We start from the raw sequence: 25,412 nt of genomic DNA, 5'->3' as shown, positions 1-25,412 counted from the left end.
CCTTGGAAAAACAAAGGACTCATTCACATGCAGAAGCCTCCAGCCTTGAAAAATGAGGAAATCAACAGAACTCGGCATCAATCCGACCTCCCAGCAGAATTATTCCCTCCAGTGCCCACTGTGTTTTACATGATGCTCCTGAATGTCTTCAAAGAGGCTATTAGGCTATTGAAATACTACTATTTCTGAAATTCCTATTATTTTCTAGCTGGACAATCTCTATAGGAGGCTTTTGATAAAGAGCAAAATGTAATTATAGTGATTAATTTAAATAAACTCCAAACAACACAGACTCTCGTATGGGTTTTGCAGAGCGTTGGCATACATGAATGTCAATGGAGTCACGTGTGTTTCTCTCCCTGCCTTGTTCAACTCAATTTTATTTTGGATAATGTACCTCTCAAGGAATGATCACAGGTGCTGAGAGGACAGACTCTGGAAATTCAAAATGGGGAAGATTTGGAAGTGATCATGACGGAAGAAGAGCTGAAAGGACGGTGAAAAACGTGTCACAAGAACCTCTGGGGTACGGGATAACCCACGTCCCCCCAGTCTGCTGTTGACCCCGTGGGCATCGCTAACACAGCAGACACAGGGACAGGTGAGGGGCAAGAAAACCCTCTTGATTTGCAGCACCAGCGTGTGTGCAGATAGCCCTCGGCACACCTACACCCAGCAAACATATGCACAGTCACTGGTGCCACCCACACGGAAGCGACACTGATAGACACGGCGAGGAAGGCGCACGGGTGCTGTGCGCGCCCGCCCGCGGCATCTCCCGGGCACGGCACAGCCCCAGGGCTCCTGCTGGCAGACGGAGCTGCTGCGGCGGGGCACTGCACGCCTGCAGCCCTGTCTGAAACCACTCCGCAGGCGTCAGCCCGCATGGGTGTTTTGGCACCACAGGGCTAGCGAGCCAAGCCTTAGCCCTTCATTCGTCCTTGCCCTGCAAATTCTGACTTAAGTAGGGACAGCAGAACCTCTGGCTCCTTGCAGTCCTGTCCATGTGTGCCTATACACTTGAACATTTGACATTTGCTTCAGTCTTTTAAATCTGGAGTGTAGTGTTTATGCCATTGAAAAATAGCGCCTGTAAACCGTAGCCTTCAAATCATTTCTGGGGGAACCTCCTTTACAAAGCAACGTCTGTTATCAGGCTGAAAAAAAAATCCCCCCATCAATGAATCAGGCCTGAGGTGCTGATGGTCTCTTCTCTTCTTCACACAACAGCCAGAGCTGTCAAATGAAAGGCTTCGACATCCCAGGAGCAAGTCAGAGAAGCTAAAAGAAGCATGAGCTTCACTTGCTTTCCAATGTGCACTAAAACCTGAAGATGAAGGACAGAGGAAACTTTATACACTGAATTTGTGCTGGATCTGTTCCTCGTTCTTTGAGCAGGCACTGCTCAGAGAGCTGAGGACAGCTCCAAGCAGGTCCTGACTGACGACAAACATCATCTGGGGGCTGACATTTTAAGGCCATCAAATATTATTTCTTCATTTACTGACTGCCGATGGGGGAAGCCTGATACTTGCTGAATCTGGGAAACATCAGCTTTTTCCACAAACTGTTTAAGAATGTGCTTCTGTTGTGATCCTGATCGGTTTATTACCATATTTATAAGAAATGACTTCTTGCTCAATGTAGGGTAATTAAGTAAGTAAATGGACTGGAAGATAAACCCGTCAATCTAACTGGCATTGAAAATACTGTGCAGTCTTCAGCTGGAAATTCATGAGCAGCAACTGGCAAATGGATGTTGGGCTCTGGCTCAGATTGCCCCTGGGGTACCATCAGTCTGGCGAGGACCATGGGCTCAATGGGTCAGGCTTCACTGTCACCTAGTGCATGGGGGACCTTCGGCACAATAGGATCAGTGGCTTTCCTGGAGACAGGTAAGGATGCAAGCGATGCACTTAGTCCAACTTGAATGCAAGTATCAAATGCTGCAAATTCAGATCTGCATTTTTTTTCTTCCCCAGTTGTTTGTCTGGCCATCTAGCTGGCCCACTGACAATGGGTTTGCTTCCATCGGATGGGTTTGACATGCTCAGCTAGGGACAGTTCAGACAGCCAGTGATGCAAACAGCACTGTGCTGGGTCTAGGTCCATGAGAGCACTTGTGGAAATGCTACAAATCTCTCTCTGATGAATCCTGAGTGACCCCTTCACTGAAAGAACACTGTCATCTGCAACCCCCAAAATGCTCTCTTCCTCATACACAGCAGGCTGCTAGTACTCATTTTTATTTTTTTTTCCTGGTGAATGGCTGATTTATAACTACTTATAGAAACACTGTGCCCTAGTCTCAGTTTACGTTCTTTGCTGAGTCATAAACATAAATCAGAGTTGTGGGTGGGTCCCTGCTTGTTATTAAAGCACCTTATGTTTCTCAAAACCTCGCCAGAGGAAGCAGAAATTACTGGTAATGCGTTAAAGTTACAGTAGGTCTACTCTCGTTAGAGAATATAACACCCCCCCCCCCCCCCCAGATTGTGCTGTTATTTTCTAGCTGAAAGGAAAAACAAAAAGTATTAAAAATTTGTTGAAATACATGGTAAGAGGATTATTTACTGTGAAAAGCCAGGCAAAGGGGATGCAGCCTAAATCAGAAATTCTGGTTATCAATAGTTCAGTGAAATGCTCATATACACTAAAAAGTTTTGCTTCACCCAGACTTCCTGAAATGTTGTGAATGCTCCAGATGAAGTCAAATAATGATTGAGGTGATTATACAGTTTAATATTGATATATATGAATCAACCCTCATTTTTAATCTCTGGCATCAAACCCAAGATGCGCAGAAAACAAACGTGAAATGAGGGAGATAAAAGGATGCTGATTTAGGAAGGAAAAAAAGAAAAAAAGAAAAAACAACACAAAAAGCAGCAGCAGCAGCAATTGCCGCAATTCAAACAGCCTTGCAAAGATCCCATCATTACCATCTGGCTCAGCGTTTCCCAGGCTGCTTTGCTAACATGCAAGATAAACAAACATGTGGGCTGTGCTTTGGGGTGGCTGATCTTGCCCCTTCTAACCGTCGAAGGAATCAAAGCTTTGAACTTGAGCAACTGAGTCAAGGAAAGCACCGCCAATTTCCAGCCCTTGCAGCACATCCTACTATAGCAGCCGCCCTGCAACCAGACAGGAAGGGGGAAAGCCTATGCACAAAACACTTAACCTAAAAAAATTGCCAGAATTATCAGTGATTCGCTGTTGGTAGTTTCTGCAATCAATACAGATATTCTCCTCATTCCCTAACTGCTGCCCATGCTTTAGCTCAGAGAGAAACAGGAATTGCTGTGTTGGATCAAATCACGCAATCACGTAAAATCCCTCCCTCTAACCGTCCCAGTCTCACTCATAGCATTGCGTATCACACATTAGCAGTCCGTATGTGTTGTAGAGGTTGGATTTCACGAGGGCTAATGGATGACTAGAGATATTCACCCATGGAAGTCTACAGGGAGATATTTTCTTTATTTTCACATGTGGAATCTGCACAAATAACCTGAACTCCCTCCATATATTGTCAGAAGAAGTCATTGTGATATACAGTGCCATTATATAATTTTATAAGAAAAGTAGTTTTCTTTAAATCCTTAATAGATGTGAAAGCAAAATTATATTGGTTCCAGCTTGGAGTGAGAAACTGGAATCTGTAGAGTTTCTGAATAAACAGAAAATCCAACATCCACGTCTGGAGAAAATCCAGAGAAGAAACAGAAAGGCTTCAGCATGGGACATCGAAAATTATCAGAGCTGGAAAGAGGAGAATGAAAAGACTAGCACCACTTAGCCGAAAGAAAAGATGAACGGGGAATGAGAAGCTCCAGGTAGTCTAAGTACTGCCTGGCCTAGAGACACTCAATCAGGTATCTTTGATCCTCTTCTATAGCTCCAAAAACGTTTTTCAAGTTCCACGAAGTAATTTTCTACAACTGTGTGGCAGCGGCCCATAACAGTGGGATGTCCCGACTTTATGCTACTACGCTGGAGCATCTAAGTCCTCTGTGGCTCCTAAGTGTCACCACGATGTGCCAGAGGACATCGCTGCCAGCTCTGCAGATGTGTAAGGAGGGAGAAGGGAACGCATTCGGCAGCAGTGGCAGCTCTCCCCTGTGCAGGGGAACTGCATTTTATGGACGCTCAATAGGAAGGTCTTCAGCTGAGCTATCGCCATTAGGCTGCTCTATTTGGGCAAAGAGCTGTAAAGCTTAACCTACAGATCCTCATCCACCCACTATCTCTTCTTCTTCCTTTACACATCACAAAAATGAGAGACCCCTAAGGATACAATCAGAAACAAATGTCTTTTTTAAAGAATCATCCTGTTTTCCAGGCTGGAAGGGAGAGATAAGAAGGACGATACAGGCTGCTTTACACTGCATGTTTCTGGAGATGTCCCACATTTAAAGACTTTCTGTGCTAATCAAGATTTTTGCCCAAGACTTTCTGTACATCATAAGCACAGATCAGTGCTGTATTTCAAGCGAAAGGCTAGACTTCCTTTGTACTCCAACAGCAGATGCAGACAGAAAGAACAGAACACAAATACCCTGTCGCCCGGCGCTCCACAAAGTTTGCAACCCAGTGTAACAACGTCTGCAATTACAACAAGTGGCTATCAAAAGAGGGCAGATCATTAGTAAGCTCCGTGCAGCCCTACAGACAAAGCACAGAGCTGTATACCTTCGGTCACAAAAATATAATAAACAAGATACTTCAAGAATACAAAGATGCAGTGATTGTTTTAGGAATCATGTATGTCTAAGCATACTTGCTTCGGATACAGTCCAGGACTACTGGGCAGCTGGCAGCTGAAGATGCAGTTACTGCATTGAGTCATGCAATTCAAGAAACCCAATGCTCCTATTAGGCTCTGCAGAACCAGCTCCATTCGACTCCCAGCATCACTCCACCTTGCCCACAGAAAGCCTTGATCATTCAGCTACCAGTGGCCAGTGACATAAAAAAAGAGCATTTATCCCATCTGAGACACTGGCGGCGAAAGCAATTTGCCTAAACTCACAGAAGCTGCTGGAGGGCTGGGACTGAAATCCACAGCGCAGCTCTCTATGCAGCAGGAACTAAAGGAAAGTCCCCAAGCGCGAAAGCCGTGTGTACTTGTCACAGCCCTTGTCTCCCCTGCCCACGTCTCGTAGGAAAGCCCCCAAGAGCTGCTGCCATCTGTAGCAGCATGATGGCAAGTGGTACACTGCCTAAAACAACACAGGGAACCACAGACATTTGGAAGCTATTCAGGTGAACATGGTGCTGCTTTGTAAAAACGAATAATATGCCACAGATTGATTTGTGAGACTTGCTGCTAGCAAAGCCCTGGTTTCTCCTGGGCACTGTGCGACCAGCCCTAGTGATGAAAAGGCAGGTTTTTCTGGCTCCATCTGCCAGGAGCTCGCTTTCATGCCACAACTCTAGGGCTGAGAGAGTGAAGAAAGAGACAATGTGCAATGCAAAGACCTGGTGACCTAATTCATTAACGACAGGCTGCTTTCATCTATTTGACTACGCTTTGCTAGGTACATCCTGTGGGCTCTTTTCTACATACATCCCTCTTTTCCTCGTTGCTGCCAAGAAACAGAAGATACTTAGACTTCCTAACTAGTGGGATGATATCATATTTATTTATAAATGTTCATCCTTGAAATAAAGGGAAGGAGATGATGATTACTTTGCATTTCAATTCCTTGCCTAGGCTTGCGCTACAGCCGCATGAGTTTAGTTGGCCCCTGCTTCCAAGTCCTCCGGATGGCGAGCCACAGGTGCTGGGAGAGCCGTCCCTCTCCGGCTGCATCCACAAAACCATCCTGCCTCCTCCAGCTTCTGCGATGAAGCGTTTTCCCCCAAGAGTTGTGATTATGAAATGTCACCGTGGAAACAGTTGGAATATAATATGTGCTCGCTCGCTCTCCCCCCACCCTTCCTCCCCTCCCACCAGCCTCCTCACTTTCTGAAGCTATGTTTGCTGCACCAGAAAAACCCTTCTCGCGCCCCTCCTCCCCCCAGACCTGCAAAGGGGAGTGTCTGCGCCTCACAGTCACTGTGACAAAAACAGATGCCTCGGAATATATCCCTGTTCATTAACAGCTCCTTGGTACCTTGTAGCAACACTAAACCCACCAAACTCCATCGGGTGTTACTGCATTCGCCAGGACTACCCGCCTTCTTCTGCCAAATAATACTTCTGCACAATGGCATTATAAAGAGGCTTTGAGGCAGTAGGAACCTGGTCTACCGTTGCTATAACCATCACCAAAAGAAAGCTTCTAAAGCAAAGCATAATTCCCCAGCTCCTCTCTCTGCTGTCCTCTCAGACACCATGTTCCCATTAGTGTTATAATGAGAGTGTAACACGGACACATGTCTTGGTTTTCTTTCCCGTATCCCACCACCTAGAGGCAGATCTTCAGATGATGAGTTCTCTGTGCTCTGCCTGTGTTAATAAAGCAAGATTTTCCCCTAATCATGGTTTCTTCCACGCTTCTCATCAGCATCACAAAAGGTCAGAACCGTCCACCTGAGAGTGGAAAGGTCAGTTCACTTTGGATCTGACACGTGCTAGCTTGTAGCTCCTGCAATATAATCAGCTCACTTCATATTTATTTTGTGTGACTTCAGCACTGAAAAAGAGCCAGGGCTGTTCCAGAGCAATCTGCAGTCCCTTGAAAGGAACATGCAAGGAAACCCAAGGGAAAATCTGAACTCAAGAGAGCGATACTCAACAGGCCTCTCTCTGCCAGAGAACGCTGTTGTAGTTCTCAAAGTCATGTAGAGAATTTAGATACCCACTGGTATTTGTTAATTTTAATTAATGGAAATTGCACATAAAAATCCCCCAGGCAGTTTTTAAAGTGTCAGGCAACAGGGCTTGGAGGGCTGCACAAATGAACCCATTAGGCAAGATGCTTTTCCATACATTTGTTTTTAGAAGTGGTCCAAAGATTGATTCCAGGCACATGTACGTATGACAAGACAATGCCATGAATCAATGAATTCTCCAAACTCAGAGAAGCCTTGAGCTTCTAATGAGGACCACGTGCATGCTGTAGCCCCAGCAGCTTTCCAGTCATCTTTGCACTGGCTGTTAGGGATAGGGGAAGCAGGAACAGCTAATTCTGCACTGGGAGAGATGGAAAGCCCAGGCAGGAGCTCCCTTCGTTGCTGGCTTCACCAGGCCTGAAGGAAGCAAGGGGACATGCCTCAGTGACTGGGCCACTGGGAGCATACAACCTCGTTACCTCCACAAAGGCCTCTAAGGTAACTGTAAGAGATGCCTGTTGGAAGTGGAAGCCCCAAGAAATCTCTGAATACCAAAGCCTGAGGGTGATGCGTTGCAGTGCAAGTCCCAGCTTCTATTTAAACTTTTTTTTCTAGCCCCCTCCATGGCAGGTTATTTGTGAGCAGCATGGAGAAGAGGATGCACCCTGTGACCACACAGAGGATGGTGCTTTTGGTGCTTTCTGGTCCTCACGGAAGGCACAGAACTCCAAAAACACAGCTTAAAGTTGTCATTGTCCTCATTAACGTCTCACCAGCAGCCCCACACACAGAGCAGTGTAAGGTAGTATGACAGCACTTCAGAATAATAAGATCAGCTCAAGAAGAAAAAAAATAGGTCTTTTGCATGGCATGTACTGGTATTTGCACTCTGAAAGCATTCCTTCAGCCACTTTGCTCCTTTAATGACAATCCAAGAACAGGCATAGGAAATCCCTGAGACAGGCTAATGGACACCCCTCCCACCCCGGTCTCCAAATAAGCAATTCAAATTGACAGCATCTCTCATCAGAATTGTTAATTCTCCGCCATGCGACAGCCTCCCGTAACTCCCAGGCTCACCAGGTGGAGAAGAATCACAAAGACTTTCAATTTAAATACCGTTTCTATTTCTGACACGCTTTCAATTACCTGCGAAGGCAACCCATCGCTCACGTTGCCTTGCCCTCTCCACTGATCCTTGTGCTGCTAACAACCCTTTGCAGCAAAACCCCTTTCCCCCAGGGAGGTGTACAAAGCAGCTCGTGGAGATGAGCGGTCGGGCCAGGATCAGGCTGTGCTGCAAGGCCATGGCAGGGATAGGGATGGAGCTCCGACGTCCACGGCCAGATGCCAGCCTGCTGCACATGGAGATGAAGACAGCCACTCGTGCCTCTCCTGCAAGCAGCTCTGCCCAACCTGGGGCTAAAGCTGCGATGGGAAGAGCCACAGTACCAAGAGGGTCTCACTAGGAGCAAGCAGAGCTCGTCCTTCCACCAGCCACTACAGGTAGTGTCACCAAAGGTTATCGCGTGTCATTGCTCCACAAAGTGCTTTTCACGTGTCCTGTGCCCCTTAGTGTTCCCACTGAGAGAGGAAATCAGGACATTTGCTATTTTAACCATAATCAGATTTAGACTTTTCATGCAAGTGACTGTGACAAATTGCTGTCCCCAATTATCAGACGCAATCCTCCTTCACCAAAGCAGCGTAGGTGACAGGGGAATCAGGCCCATTCATAGCTGGGCACCAGCTAATTACCAGGCACTCAGACAAGCCTGTAACCTTAGGCAAGGTGAGGTGGGAGTGGAAGGCTGAACTATCTCACTGCTGCCGTCTGCTGCTCTTACAGTCGTACTTGAGCCTGTCCATCAAAACAGGGCACCCGACTCATTCCCACTCACCCACAGTTCTCCTACCTCAGGCAGGAAGTCAAGACACGGTGCTTGGGTATCGTCATCCATTCCCTGCTTCAAACCAACTTCCACAAAATACTGCTTCATTCATTCACTTATTTTCTCCTGTTTGTGAGCCACCTTTTTCCAGATTATGATTAACAGCACATGTGTGCAGATCATACAGTGTCCTGGGCTCAGCAGAGACATCTGCATCCAGACAACCTGGCAATCTACATAGAATAAAAGGAGACAAGACTGTTCCGACAGTCGTTTGCATAAGGCCACGCGTCAGTTCAGTGTGAAAAGGCACAGATCTGCTTATTTTCAACTGACAGCACTGCCTTTTGGTCACAGGAGTCCTTATTCTACTCCAAAGTAAAACTAACAAAGTTTAATCTCCTACCCAGTCTCCACTCGAAGTGTTGGGGGAGGGAGGGTGTGCTACAAGACCTAAGACATGACATTTTTATGTAGTTGGTAAAAAAAATAAAGATGCTTTTGACAGAAAATTGCAACCTTTCATTGAAAAATCCTCTCAGAAAATTGGCGTTTTCTGCCTGTCTGCATTTGATAGAAAATAATTTTCTTCCTAGTGCTTCCTTTGTAGAGGTTTGGAAAGCTAAAAACCCTTTGGCTAAAAAAAAAAATAAATAGAGAAGCTGGGGGGGTGGGGAGGGGGTCAGCTAAAAATACTTCATTTGCTATTTGTCAGTGAAAAGTCAACAGCTTCTACAATACATCTGCCACTTGATCTTGCAGGCAGATATGAGATTTTCCCTGAGATGCACAAACAGAGCTGACAATAAGGAGATCAGCACCAGCATTTTCTCCATGAAGCATTGGTTTGTACAACATTCTGGATCATAGCTTGAAATGAAGTCTATGCTGAAAAAAGGTCCCTGGTTCCTGGAAACAACGAGAATTAGGTTTTTTTTATTATTTATTTTTTATTTTGTTTGTTTTCTTCTTAAATTCTACCACTGAGTGAAAAAGTAGTCTAAGCAAAAATATTCAAGGCCGGATATACTCAAAGAGTGAGTAGATCTCACGTTATCTAGTAGGCATTTGTAGGAGTAACAGGAGAGCGATCACAACTCCCGTCGCACCTTCTGGGACTGAAACCATCCCTAGGCATCCCTGCCACAGCTCCGGCTCCGCCAGCTCAAGGGCTGGGGCCGATCCCCACCACCTCCAGCCCCGCTCCGCACCCGTGGGCAGCTGCTCCCGCCAGGCACCGAGCGCTGCAGCCTTCGTGGGGTGCAAAACGCAGCATCCAAGCAGCCCCGTAACCATGACAACGTTCAGGATCCAGAATTCACACGTTGCAACTCCTTGTAGTAAAAAGGAAATATCAACAAGGAATGGAAGGCACTTCCTGCACATTTCCATGTTCAAGGAATTCCTTGTGAATATCCTGGTTCTTCAGAATATGAAAATGAAGGGTGTAGAGTCCTCATCCAGTACCAACTGCTTCAGGGATGGTTACTTCTCTCCTTTTTTTCTAGTTTTTTTTTTTTTTAAATGAATCTTTAGCTCCTTTTAATTTTAACATTCATTATGACGACTCAGGTAGGTTCTCCCCACCAACAACCCTCACCCCACCCTCCACTTAGAGTGGAGCACCATGTTTGAGGAATGACAGTCATTTTCCTGAGCATACAATGACTGTGATTTGAATGTCAACCCTGTGAGCACGATTAAATGCAGGATTAACTTTTTACATTCCCCAGCTGCAAAAGAAGTTGTACACTTCCATCAGCTTGCCATGCTGATGCTAATAAACCCACCGAGTCTCTATGGCAACAAGGCTAGTTAGACATGGGGAAATGTTGGGGTTGGTCCTTTTGAATTTCTCTTGGTCTAGGCTGCAACAAGATGGTTACGTGGTTAAAAGGGCTCAAACTTACTCAAAAAGAAAATAGGAATGAGGGTCAAGGAACACAAAGTGGAGACTTTTCCAATTAAAAGGACCAGCTGCTGTTCCTTGGACCTCCGTGTTTTGGGAGTTGCATCAAATGTGCTTTCATTGACTGTGCCCAGTTCGGAGAACCACACGAGTGTGCCTGGAGAGCGCGACCTTGACAGAGACGCCTCTGATCTGGGAGGAAATCCCAGCTCAGTCATCTCACCCAGAGCTCCCTGGTCTGAGCAAAGCCACAGCAGAGCCAAATGCTCCAGGATGCCTGGAGTCCACCTTCATTTGAAAGGGCTACAAATCAATTTGGAATGAAACATCCCTTTCCTCCTGCTGCCACTTCTCATAACAGCAAAGAGGAGGTTCCTCACTGAGCGACTCCAGGTGAAAACATGCTTAAGTGGGCAAAAAAGCACAGGGCTCTGCTAAACTGCCCATCAGCCAGGAAGAGCTTGGTAAGGAGCTTTCGAAGCACTTTGTTAGATGGGTGTGTTGAGAGCAACTGGCCTGACAACAGCAGGAGCATCGAGCTACACTTGAGGAGATGGCAGAGTTATTAGGGCTCTCCCCATCGCTGCTGCCTCCGCTTTAGGCAGCATCAGAAGAGCAGACAAGGGTGAAATGGGTAGAAAAGATCTAATCACTTTAAGGATGCCTTTAAAGAACTTGTCCTGAACGAGACTGATGCAAAGTTATAGGGAAAGACTGGAAAAAAAATCTTTGAGCAGCCAATGCCTTTCAGAGGTCTCTCTGGTCATCTTTCTACATGGCTTTGCCAGGAATATCGTGGTGCCTCTAGCTTTGTGCAGAACCCTTGCACGGCCATGTGCAGGACCTTGTGTTTGAGTTACCAAGTCACAGAAGTGTGAGGCATTTTATCCACATTGCATGAGGATGCTGCAAGGATAAATTCAGCACTGGTGGTGGCTGAAGCTAAATAGAGAGGCTCTGCACCTATTACTCCTATCCCTGTCAGGTTTTTAGACAAGATTCAAATTGTAGCACTGCCAGTTCTGCACTCTTTTCAACAACTACAGAATGTGCTGAGGTCTGATTTCCCTTTAAAACATTTAAAGAAATATCAGTGAAATTATGGCTCATATTTCCTATAAAGGTGCTGAAACTTAAGGTAAGGAAAAAACTCCACAGTTTTTAAGGGCTGCTTTTAAAAGGCAGAGATTGCAGTTTTATAACATCAAGAAGTCTTTCATTAGAAACACAGCTATTATTACTGTAAATGGCAGTAGAATTTCAGTAGAATTTCAGAGGAGTTGTAGCAAATGCATCAAAATACACATTTAAGTCACATTCCACCTCCCAACAGGGTCATTGCTGGTTTTGCAACTGACGGGAGAAGAATCAAGGTGTTTCTGTCCATGTTACCAGGAAGTACATATGTATATACTTCACACAGATGTTACGTTTGAAGTGGTTTTTCTACATCGTGTTAAATGTCTTTTCTTCTGACCACAGAAACTGGTAGGAAGCCAGCATTTCAGAACTGAAGAGAAGAGAGTTGGCTATTCTGTAGTCAAGGCAGAAACAAACAAGATAAATTTCCAACGTAAAATCACAAGTGAAGTTCGCAGTGCAGCCATTGAATTGGGCTGTGACTTGAGAGCCCTGCTGATCAGACAAGCAAGTGAACACATTTGAAGATGCCACCAGCCCTCAGCTAGGTCATGATAATAGACTAAATCCACTGCAATGCGAAATAAAATGATTAATTTGCTCCACTGCTGAAGAAGGGCTAGAAGTGAGCAGTCATTCTTCTAGCTGAGCTGAAGGCAGTGTAGCTTCTTGAAAAGCGGCGACCCCAGTGCTTGACAGCACAAGCATCCTCCGGGTTAGAGCTTTATTTTCCATTCTGCTGCTGGCCTCCGTAAGGCCACTTTTCTCCCTTCCTGTCCCACCTTTCTGTCTTCTTACAATGGCCTAGGGGTAATGGCTCTCTCCTACAAAGCGCTCTACAAACCCTAGCAACTTGGGGCCTCTAGGTGCTACTGTAATACAAATAATAAATAAAGGACCTGAGTTCTTTGGTGACATGTAAGCTTGAAGCAGTGAGTTGAACTTATTTCCCAACCCTCTCATCACAGGAAAGAATTTCAGCATGGGTTTCCACCTTGCTAGAGCATCTTCTCCGGCGCTGCCTTCCAATATCCCCCTAGACAGCGAGAGCAGCGGTGCAGGCAAGGCCTCTCCCACTCACAAACACTGCAGCAAGACGTGTGCTGCTGCAGCTGTCAAACACCCAGAGAAATGATTAAAAATCCAGCGCCCTGAGCTATGCCTGTCGCTGAATATCCTTTAGGGCTTATTGTTCTAGCCAGCTCTAGCTCTCCTGACTATAGCCATTGGTCCCTTCAGTCTTACGTGTTTGGTAAAGGTACGTAGGTCATTGTGGAGGGGTTTTTGTGCCAGATGTTGCCATGATTTACCCCAAAGGGATACTGCTGAGTATAGGTGACAGCTGAACCCAGGAGCACAGCAAACCTGCCATTTGACTCCTGAACAGGCAGTCTCCAAGCATGAGCACTATGTTAACTAGTGGTTCCTCCTCCACCTCCTTTTTGCACCGAGGCAGGAGTAGAAGCTTTCATATTGTTTTAGGCATACAAATACGGTAGATAAAACAGGGGGTAAATTCTTTCACTGCCCAGAAAAAGCAAAGAACAAATCAGAGCTGTGGTCCAAGCTGCTACAGCTGGAGCATGATGCACAGAATCAAGGAACGCAAATACCCCTTGCCCTTTGTAAGAGTAAATTATATGCAGCCCCTGCCCCTTGATAGTTTCTAAGCGTGGCACAGTCAGGGCTCCCTGCCTCCCCAGCAGGACCTTGTGCATCCCCTGGGAACAGAAGGGGCCCAAACCATTTCCCTCTGTGCCCCACAGCAGCCAAGGGTGGGTGCCAAATGCAAGGCAGCACTTGGATGAAGCAGCCTCACATGGCCTCCTGCCCTGCTGAAACAAAAGCAGGCCACCAAGGGAAAAGTCTGGTGCTACCCAGGGCTATTTTGAGTCAGGGGTTACTTTTCCTGTAATGCAAGATCCTCACTTTGTGCAAAAAAACTTGAAGCACGATGAGTTTACAAGTATGAAAAATGATTAGACTGTTACCAGTCTCAGCCTATTTTCAGGCACTGGGGAAACTCCAGCATAACTGTAGCTGTTATTTTCGCTGCTTATGACTCAAGGGTTAAGAAAAATTATCAGAACAATCACATTTAAAAATGTGATTTAAAATAACCCTTCATTTTCTCTCCTCTCAACAGGCCATTTCATTTCTTTCCTGGCAGGAATAGTTTGCATGTGAAATTGAAAGCAGAATTGCTTTTTAGAAAAAAAAAAGTCATCCCCAAACTGCAGCTCTGCCCACTTGGGAACAGCATGCTCCTGCCAGGCTGTGCTCCATCGGGGCCTCTTTTATCTAATGTGCCACCTGATGAATGCGGGATTAACATACCCTGCCCAGAGACAGAGTGAACACAGGGAACCTCATTTAGAAAATGCAGTGTCTGCTTGTTCCCCTGGCTTGTCTTGTCTCCTCTTGATGGGCTACAGTCTCAGAAGAGGGTTGTGTATTATGGCACAAAAGGCTGATCTTGAGGACAAGCAGCAGAACCTAAAGAACTGCACGATCATGCCTCCTGTTCCTAAAGGACGCACCCCTAAGCCGTGACTTCTCCTGCTGTGCTCCATATAGGACCCAACTGAGCAGGATTCAGACCAGAGGCTGAGCTCAGATGACTCCTTCCACCTCCTGCCTGCTTCTGTTTCTCCTTTCAGAGAAGCTCCCGGGTGTCGTGCCCCCAGCCTTGCATGCAGCACCTCGCACAGCACCTCACACCAGCAGCTGCAGTGTCCTGCAGAGCCAACCCTGCCGCAGCCAGCCTCCCAGGCATCAGAAGCTATATATTTTCAACCTACCGACCTCCCACACTACAGCACAATGTTTTTTTCTTAAGCAAGAAAATTATCCTTTGGAAAGACATCCAGGATTTACCAACAGATTACTAGTAATGCAAACCTATTTGTTACATACCTGTGCTTACTTCAGGCATATGGATATTAATATTCAGCCGAATGAGTTCCAGGAACTAACTCTGACTGTGAAGACAAATCAAACGACAGCCCCCTCCACCTCAGCACAATTGCGTGGTGAAATACTGGTGACTTTTAGGTACACAAAGGCTTGTTTTCAGTAAGCCAGAGCATAAATGACCGAAAAAGACTTTGACACACTGCTTTCCTAATGCTTTTGGTCAGATGTTTTTTAAAAAGTTGTGACTCAGGGCTCCAGACTGCTCTCCTTCTCTACCACTGGAAATAACACCACTGGAATCAACAATTACAATTTCTCATGAGTCTGTTGCTATTAGCGATGAAAAGGCTGGTTTTGAAATCTATTAATTTCTTAATGGAACAGAGCTTGTGCACAAGCCCCAAGTTTTTCTTGGGCTCCCTGTTCTGGATTTAATCCCAGTTTCTTGCCCTCTCTAGTACACAATGAGACGGGGATAGCATACCATCCCACAGCCTTGCCTTCCCTACCAAGCTGAACTTGGTCCTGCCCTTTCATGCAAATACTCTGCACAAAACCATTATGTGCATTCGTAAGTGACAGATTGCCCCTCCTGGAATTCCTTGTTTGCCATCATGTCAAAAGCAGCTCTGGGACAGAACTCAAACAGTCCATGTGGAATAAAAGCTTCTTGACCTGCCACCTGGTTCTCTGCTCTTACTGTTTATGTTTGCCGTTGGGAAACCCAGTGCTAGAGAAGTGAATCAAGGCAAGTCATAACTACTGGGCATACTATTGGTTTTGACAATGAGATTGGTTACTTGTATATTTTTATGGTGCAACTTACAATAATTTAGCCTGTGATTTTTTTTTTTTTTTAAATAATCTTCTATTAAACAAACAGACAGCTAACACAGGTTTCTTCCTCCCCTGAAATTCCCTCTTTGCCTAAGAATATGTCCCATCGTCCAGAATTTATTTTGCACTCCACGCAACAGAGTGAAACCTAATGGGTCCATCTGGGACAATGCTGCATTAGTTAACCATCGTTTATGCTGACTTGCTACGCATTAGACTCCAAGTAAAACTTGCACTGGGTACAAATCTCAGCCTGAAAGAGCTATTCCCAGCTCAGCATATCAGCCTTTCCCCCTTCATGGTATTGAGGGACAACACAAACTGGATGATCCAGAGGTTCCTGAGAAGATTTGGGTCATGCTCCTGAAATGCATCTCTGACCCCGTTTAGGAAATCTTTCCTTCCTTCACAGAGGAAGGGGCACGGCACATTCTAAAGTCTTTTGGCTTGGGAGTTGCTACGAGATATTTGCTACTGCTTCAGCTCAAGTGACTGGAAGCATCACAAGAGCATCTTCAAGACTTTCAAGACTTGAAACGAGAATTACTTTCTTTTGCTTCCATTCCTCATACCATGTAAACTGTTTTCACTCTTCCCACAGTGCCATTGCTAACAATAAAGAACACAAGCAATGTTTCAGAACCATTAACACTCCTGCTAAGTCTCAGCACATTCATGATATTACTTGTAAGCCCATGGGACTACAACACCTAGACAAACCAATCCATATGCCTTGCAAGTAGAAGACACTGGATAAAGGGAAAATTCGTGTTTTGCAAGTAACAAATACAAAGTGAGAGAGGGTAGATGTTTAAGACTGACAATGGCAAGAGTTTAAAGCTAACAAAAGAGGTTAAGAAAAACAAAATACCTATGAATGCTTGAAAAAGTAGTTTACTACTTTTAGCATCTTTTAATGTGACCACTTCTCATAAGTGTTGAACTATGAATGAATAAGAAGTGAAGTCAAGCAATCAGCTAAAAATAATATGAAAAAAGTCTGAGTATTTTTGTAAGTACCTGTGGTTACATAAGTAATTATTTGTACTTTAAGAATGAAAGGCATTTACACTGTCATCAGAGAAGGGCCGCATCAGACTTCATCTTCAAACTGGGTTCTGAAAAACCTAGCTAAAAAGAGAAGAAAGGAAAAGAAAAGCTTCCACATCAGATGTTTGCTTTGAAATCTCATGGAGATCTTCAAACTATCTCACTTTCATTGAAAAAATTGTAGAGAATTAGCATGCACTTTGCTGAAGCTAGATGTGTTGCAAGAACTTGTATGGTACTGAACTCTTTGTAGGAGTAAAGCGCTCATCTTTTGTGGTTTAGCATTCAGAGGGAGTTTGGACATTTTCTACCACTTCTTGTACACTCAGCACTGCACACCACTGTGTGCTGCCTCCTGCATTTACCACCATCCAGCCCTACACTGGGAACTGTAAATCTTGGTCTCCATCTGGCAGCTGAGCCTGCCTTGCAGACTGATCAAACATACGGGCACCTGCCCCACTGACCTGTGAGACAACTGCATCAGCTGAGATACACCTTACTTCTTGGGCACACTGATTGTGCTGTGCTTCACAGAGAAAGCAACTTTTCCGTATCACACAGGTGATGTATGTCAATGGCACCCCAAAGACATTATCTGTAAGTAACTTTACTACTTGCTTGTCAGAAGGAGAGAGAATTGTTATTATTATTAAAGTATCAACTTAATTCTGTGCATTTTCAAAGCCATAGTTCTTCATAACTTACTACTGGAAAGTGCATATGCTCCAATTTCTAGATTAGTGACAGCAACACTACATGTATCACAATCCTTTTTGAAATGCTTCATGAAATTTCATCTGGATTTCATAACATCGCTATTGTTGGTTAAATAGTAACTGACTTTAGGAGCACATTAAATGAGGAGCAATAGCAATGTAATATGAAAAACTGTAACACAGTTATCCCACACTTCTTCAATAGTCAATTACTACTTTTAAGATGCAATACCTGAAATTCAAATTAAATGATTACAGAAAAGCTGATTTCAGAGTGCTGTCATTTAAACCAGGGTAAAGCTGCTGCTATAAACCTGAGTCCTCTACACTAGATGTTGCAGAATTTTTATTTTTAAACCAGCTACAGGTGAGGGAAAATAGGCTGTTGTAAGATTTGTTTATTAACTGTAGATCCTCTCTCCCATGCCATGACTTAAAAAGCATTAAGCAAAGCCTGGTGCAGCCAGTGGAAAGACTACTGACTGCAGATGCTTGTGTCAGGCCCTGGACAGAAATCGTTCACACTCCATCTCTTCGTGGGTACTTAGGCACTCTATGGAAGAAGTTCCTTCAACTCACTTTGGCTTTGTTTACATCCAGAGACACAGGAGAGCTGAATGAGTAGAGAAGGAGAAGTTGACTTCAGATAGAAGTAAATGTTTCAGCGGTAGATGAGATACTTCTTGTGCCAGGAAAGTAATACACCTGTCTTATAAAATCACTATCCTGAGAGCATGGACATCTAGAAAATTTGTCAAGGGAAATATATTTCCTATATATAAACAACAGATGAAAACATGTTTAGCAACCAACAGTAATTTCAGTAATATTCCAGGCTGTAGCACAAACTTCAAAGAAAAGTGTACTTACGCTCAGACTTCATTGGAAAAATAGGATGATATACAACATGGATTTACTATCCTATGTCAGACTAACTTGATCAATTTCACTATTTTCCCCAACACTAAATTCTTTCAGATCAGAAAGAAGCAAGCGTGGTACACAGCTTCCCTGGACTTCAAAGAGTTAAAATGAAGTCAGATGAATACCCATGGGGTTTAAAATCTTTCTTTTAATCCTTTCACAATGCTGTCTGCTGTACTGCAGAAATCTGTCAAATACTGAATTCAACTGCACATATATCTACTGCTGTAATAAATAATCATGAAGACATGAGGGGAAAGCACTCTGCTATGATGCAATGTGTTTTGGATCTATGCATGTGAATTGTATTTATCAGACTTCCTTCTTCAACAGGTCAACACTTTCTTTATCAGGGATCTATTTGGAAAAGTCTTTAATACATTTTTCTGGGTTTTGTGACAGTAAACCTAGCACCTTATTATTTTTTTCCCTTTCCACTGTCCTGCTTTCCTTTTTTTTTTAATTTTTTTTCTGCTTTTCCTGGTGTTTTTTAGCTTGCCTTTGCATGGTGATATATGGCACAGCTAGCTTGGACCTTCTGTCTACCCTTCAGGAGCCCTTTGCAAGCCTGTCTGAGTAGTCCTTCTCCCACTGCAGTGGGGGAAGGCAGCCAGATGGGCACATCCTCACCAAGATCTGCAGTCTTCCAGCAGTGCCTTGTTCTGACTCACCTTGCATTCGTAAAAGGCCTTTCCCCACACAAAACACTGTCTGGGCAGCATGGCAGCAGTAAAGCTTTCAGGGAGAAGGGTCGGAATTAAAACAACCATCAGATTTTAGCAGCAGACCAGCGCGAAGCTAGGGTTTCAGACTTCACCAGGCTGCATCTTGTGCATGCTCAGAGCAAACACTGCGCTGCTCCTCTCAGGGACTGACTCTTAGCAGAACAGCGTTTCCATACAATAGACAGCAAAAGTACTGTAGCTTTTTCTAGCTAACATCTATCAACACTATTCCTTATGCACAAGTTATTGCACAGCACCTACCAGGATAGCCGCACTTAAGAGCACGTAAAGGAATCTTACCTACAAATTGTTTTGGTACCAATTGGTTTTGCTGCAAATTGGTTTGGGGGCAATGTCACAGTGGGTGTTCACCTGAAATCAGTGTCATCCGGAACAACCACAGCAAAACCAAGATAGAGTCAAACTGGGTCTCTAACCCAAATAGGTCTGTCTTCTTCACAGCTGCTGTGCTTCTCTGATCTTAGTAAAGCTCTACTTTTTCTCCTCAGTGTACAAGTGAAATCTTACCATGTCTCAGACAAAGCTTCCTAGAGCTCCTGCAGGAAGATTAAATGCTGAATATCATCTGCCTGAGCTTAGCCTACAGCTATTTGCATGATCATATAGTAGTCAGTGCAAATTCCAGGAGAGGAACTGCAATGTTTAGCTCTAGATTTGGGCTATCACAAGGGCTCTGAACTGAAATCTTCACTTATTCCGTAGCCTATTATTGCAGGATTGATGAAGATATGTTCATATTATCTTTCATCTAAAATAGGTTAAGGTTTTCTACAAAAATAATGTGTGCATTAGATGAACATTATTATTTAAACTACAAGTAATGGTCATCTCATTCTGGGTATAGCAACCATTTAAAGATGCTGAGTAGCTTTTACATGGGGCTGATGGACACAAGTTGCCACTTTAAAACACATAATGAATCTCCTCATTGAAGTAATATATGACCTAGCCTCTCATTTTTAAAATTGGCCTCAGAAGCCTGTCCAATTTCCTAGGCACAAAGACAAAAAGCAGATCATTAGAGGACTGAAGAAATGGAATGGGAAAAGGATGGGAAAACACAATGCCAGAAAAGAAGCTGGGTTCCCTTTAGGCTCATTTGGTCCTGAGAGGCAGCTGTGGCATAGCATGGACATGGGATCAGAAACCTGATAGAGCTGTGGTCCTTGTTTCTTTCCTGAGAAAACAGCCTTGACAGGAAAAGAGCCTGGGAAGAAGCTCTCCAGGTATTTGGCCTTCACAGCAAGTTGAGCCTAAGCTCAAACAGCCTGGTGCTCACAGGCTTTCAAGGCAGAATGTGAGACGAGCTCTTTGCAGCATGAACTCCAGCAGCTTTGTCATCGGCTCATGAAATACCCAGTCCATTCACCTTCTCCCAGTGGCCAATTCTAAAACTTGGGGGCATCTCCTGCAATTCTCAATCTTCAGGGATGGAAACCTGTGTTAGGAATTTGCTGAAAAGCAGCTACACAAAACTTTGTGTGTTATCCAGACAGATGTAATTTCCTCATCTTTGGAATGGAGAAAAACAAATGGGAGAGAAAACAGTCATGAGAGAAAATGGCAAACAAATCACTGCCTGCAAAAGCTCTCCTTTCATTTATTTTTGCTAGATTTGTTTTTAAAAAGAAAACATCTTAAAATTATTGTGATTTGGGGATTAATTACTTTCCTAATTTACTGAAGAAGAAATGAGATGAGAAGGGACAGGTAATTAAATACCTATTCTTTTTCAATAATTACTTCAACAAAACATCTCAGCTACAGTCACTCACAGTGGGCTTTTATAGACAAAAAAAACATACAGGAAAGGTGGCAAAGCAAATTGCAGCAATACAATAATGCAGGCCCAGAAGGGATTTCAAAGGAAGAAAAAAAAAAAAAAAAAGGAAGCCTGAGAGTTTATGAAAGCAAAAGCTCACCCAAAATCCATACAAGAACCTAAACTGAAATTGCAGATGTTATCCCATTTTGATTAAGTTTTGTTGAGTTCAGATCTTATTTGTCGCTAGCCAAATGAATCATGTTTGATAGGGGCCAGCCATACCCCAAATGGAGTTTCCCAGCTAGCAAACACTGCCAGCTTCTCTAGCATTAAATGAAATCTTTGTATGATACCTTGGTCTCTCCAGCCTGTAAAGAGAATTTAATTTTTTGAGGTCAGGATGCCACCCTGAGTTGTATGTTGTAACTAATAAACCAGCTAAAACCCCAGAAAGAAAAAGTCCTTGAAAAGCAATCATTGCAGTTGGTTTCTAGATTCTTTGCTACATGGAAGAAATTAGTAGCAAATAGCTTCCTAGACATATGATGGCTAACCTTGCTGAATCTCCTGTGGCAAGTTTAACCACATGCAGAATGATTATGTTTCTTCTCTTATGATAATGTGGTATTTTCCTCAGTTACTTTTTCATCAGGGGTGCAGAGCAGCGACACATTCAAAGTTCTGTTCTCAGTTTACTGAGCGACATCACTGCCCATGGATCTGATATCTTCAGGGCATAAAATGGGTCCCCAGCTCTTCTCACCAGCTTTTTACATGGCTAAAATGGGTGAAAAGCTATATTTCAGTTAGTCATCCACAGTTCAAGAAGTTCTTTATGATTAAAGTAGTGAACAAGCAGGGCTGTAAGTAACTCTAGAGGTTGCTCTTCTACTCTAGCGCAGCCAACCCCTGGAGCAGAACAGCAGTAAATATAAAATGATGAAGCATCACAGGGAGTTCAGCAGGTTTTGATGCAGCATGTTGTGGCCAGTGGAGAAGGTGGTGACAATTGCAGCAGTGCCAAGTCCTGTCTTTAAAGATGTGCAAGAAAAAAAAATGGATTCTTCTTCCATATCCCACAGTGCTGCCCTTGCCTCTGAAATAAAGCTGGCGTGCAATCAAACAATGTGTACTTCAGCTGCTTGTCCTTTCTTAGGTGGCAAAATGCATTACTTTGGCTCAGAATGGGTCTCTATTGATGACTAAGCAAAAAAGTTCAGCGAAGATTGAAAACTTTTAGACAGAATATTCTCATCCGCTCAGTGCAAATACGAACTGTTGGAAACCAATATTTTCAATCACTGAGAATGGCGGAAGGTCAAGGCATGTTTGAAAATCATTTAGATATACTCTTATCGGGAGATTTTTAGACATTTTTCTGATTTCAATTATTTTTCTTTTACACACCAGATGGAAGAAAAATATAGGCAGATATCTGCCTATAGCAAAGCACGTTTAGGTATACTAAAATAGACCAAAAAAATCTTTCCTTTGCATTTCTGCAAATGTCCGGTCTGTAGCTAAGGTGGTGAGTTTGTCTTCCTTTCTTCATTCCTCTAGGAAGCATTTTTTCCTAAGTTTCCAGGATCAACCAGACCAATATTCAAACCTATATATTCATCCTCCCTGCTGGCACCCAACTTTGCTTGAACGTCCCTTTAGTGATTTCTCAAAAACAACACAAGTCCTGGGGATTTAGATTCCAGCACACTTCTGGGGTGTCAGCTACAAAACTAAGTTCAGACAAACGTACAATCATAGCTAACTCTGCAACCTTAGTCCAACCTCCATTTAGGTGCTCTCAGATTTGACAGTAATCCGTATTCCCTGGCCCTAGTCATTAGTCAACCTCATTTCTATTTTCTTATCTTTCCCCTGGCTAGAGCTTCAGGCATTCCCAGATTGCAACATTACTGAGAGTTTTGGATTGCTTTGTTTGTACTCCCATATACAGCCTTGTCTGATAATGTTTTTCTTCTCTGCTGCATGAATTGCTTCTTAAAACTCTGCATGAATATACCTGTTTCAGCCTACCCTGCCCCAGCACAGCCAAAACCACACAGCTCCTATGAATTTGCAGAGATTGGTGTAGACCTTGCTATGGCAACATTCCTGGGGGCTATGAAGGAACTTGAGTTGATGCAGGGTCTCATCGAGACATTTGAGTCCCCTAGTGAACATTTTGGTGTTGTTAAATGGCAATTATACGTTGAAGATTCACATCCACCATGTTCATTACAAGTTTCAAGATTATCAGAGGGAGCTGATTGTTTAAGGAACATGTACTGCTTAGTTCTTTCTGACTTGCTCACCAATGTCTTTAAATACAGCTGATATTTTTGTCACCTAAATTTAAACATTCTCTGATCCATGAGCAGGAGACCTAAAAGCAGCAAGAGACAGAACATCTTGTCTTTTTCTGGAGTATGCTATATAAGCTAAAACATCTTTTCCAAATAGTTGTCTAATTCACGGAGATGCTAGATACATTAGTGAGGAAGATGCGATTAATGCTTAAAGCCAGTGAAAGCATTAGATGCTCCTTAGATCACTCAGCTCCAATCACCGTATGACTTTTGGAAAAAGTTCAGATGTTGACTATTACTAATAAATATCCACATGCATAGATGAAGGATAGGCTCTGTTAAAGCTTACTGTGACAGAAGGACACTTTACAGCTGCAGTGATCATAATAAAGGTTATCTGGCTCGAAGCAGGGAAGGCTGACGCTCAAAGTTTCGCACTCGTCCTCTTGAGCTTTGCAGTTCATTCCTCCACTGGCTCAAGCAAGCCCAGAACTGATATTTCTCAGAGCGTGCTGCAGGGCTTACAGTCGTTTCCAAACTCTATGCGTACACTATACTCTTGGGTCAGGAATATCTTTTTATGGGGAGTTCTTAAATCTTAGTACGCACTAGATGCAAAGGTTATATAGTTGAAATAGCTGTACATTTTCATTTCACAAAATATCTGTGAGCCTAGCTGTGGGGATGTGGATATAAAACACTGAACAGCAATGTGAAGTAGGAGGATATCCCATCAGCTAGCCCTTTTTCTTGGCCTGAAACCAGGTTGGTGGCTGTTCTGGAGGGGGCATAGGAGAAATGCCATCCAAAGAAGCTGAGCCAAGTGTTTGGTTTGGATGCTCAGGCAGAATGCATCTCATCTGAGCTGTGTTGCTCTAATTACTAGCTTTGTTCCCTCAACTTAAATGTCTTTTGCAGCAAACAAATTATATGTCACTAATCATCAGGGCAGTAACAAGAGACCTAATACAGCTGTGCTCAAGTGCTTGGTAGGTGATGAATTCTCTCCTGAGATTTGGTCGATAATATTTTTCTTGTTTCAGTGAGGACAAATGCAACTCTGATATTTCACAATGTGGACCCTTCCTTGATTATGACATCTCAGGCAAGCGGCAGATGTCCCCCCATTAGGGCTAATTAAAAATGATTAAACGATTCAAATATAAGCTGTAAAGCAATTGACTGGAAAAGAGAACTGGGGCTCTCCTGAACAGCAAAGGAACTTGCATATAAGGGTTGGGAGAAGTCTATTAAGATTTTTTTTAAGTTTGTTGCTAGCACTTGAGAGGATCACAGTGCTACCTGGACTGTGTTCTCTGTTGCACCTACTTCCCCCACTTCCTTGCATGCCTTAATACACACCATCCATAACACCATCCGCTGGTTCCCCCATGGCATGCATTGTCACCAACACGTATGTGGCAGTGATCAGGGCAGCCCAGCAAAAAGGGACTCCGAGTCTCAGTTTGACCTTAATAAATGACTATGCCTCTTGAATCTGGAAGTGATGACTCATTCTCCCCATACACCGAGATCCAACCTAGTTCCTCTCACAAAGACCTCTCAAGTACTTATGAGAGCTCAATGTTATTCATACAGTTGAAATGGGAGAAGGCAAAACCACTCATTGTACGTGCAAAACAGATGGTAGAAAAGCTAGAACTTGGGTTGATCCTACATAGCGCAGTGAAGCTTTGTATAGAGGGACCTCAGCTCAATTCGAACTCTTGCTCCTAGACTCTCAAAGAAGTTCCTCTAGGGTTAGCAAGGCACTTTATATGGGCTCATTTCCTCTGCTGACAAATAGATCATGCGAGCCTGGGCAAGTCCTCAGCTAGCACTGCAATACCACTCTTAAGTGTTCAGAGCCAGCTTGGTTCCCACCCTGCAATTACACTAAACTAGGTAGATACATTTTTATATGGTTTTGCTGGCAGAAAATTCCTCATCTAGATTGTGAGGCATATACTGGTTTTGTTCACATCCTTCATGGTAAGCTCCTCCTTTAACATTCACATCAGTGTTCCTGTAGGAAGAAACTAGATGCACTGTCAGCCCACTCCCTCTATGCTTAAACTGAGAACACCCTGGAGCTTGCAGACTCCGAGAACCTCACTCTTTGCTGGCCTTTGGGAGTAACCTGGAACACAACCCCCCAACCACCTCTGAGTGGTGCAATGTGTAGAAGCAGGAGTGACTATCAGCACTTCTTTACCAGGGCTTGGATGATGATTCTGGGGGATACAGAGCAGAATTTGACTGTTCGAGGCATGTTCCTGGCATGTTCCCGGTAGAAGGAAAGCCTTGTCAGAGAAGGCACTTTTTCAAGCAGAGAGCAGTCTATAGCTCACAGCTGGACTCGTCAGAGCTGTGTAACACACGGCTCAGAGCAAACCACCAAGAAAACCTGGGCAATTTTCAGCCACTT

The 25,412-nt window shown here is 43.9% G+C and overlaps 1 protein-coding gene across 6 annotated transcripts in view; it reads right to left on the bottom strand.

The window, feature by feature from the left end:
- GRIA1 (glutamate ionotropic receptor AMPA type subunit 1) overlaps nucleotides 1–25,412 on the bottom strand; it is a 187,694-nt gene that overhangs the window by 127,363 nt on the left and 34,919 nt on the right. The window lies entirely within an intron of this gene.

Source organism: Anser cygnoides, chromosome 14, assembly GCF_040182565.1.
Source record: "Anser cygnoides isolate HZ-2024a breed goose chromosome 14, Taihu_goose_T2T_genome, whole genome shotgun sequence".
Taxonomy (NCBI): domain Eukaryota; kingdom Metazoa; phylum Chordata; class Aves; order Anseriformes; family Anatidae; genus Anser; species Anser cygnoides.
This window is presented reverse-complemented; position numbering and strand designations above follow the sequence as displayed.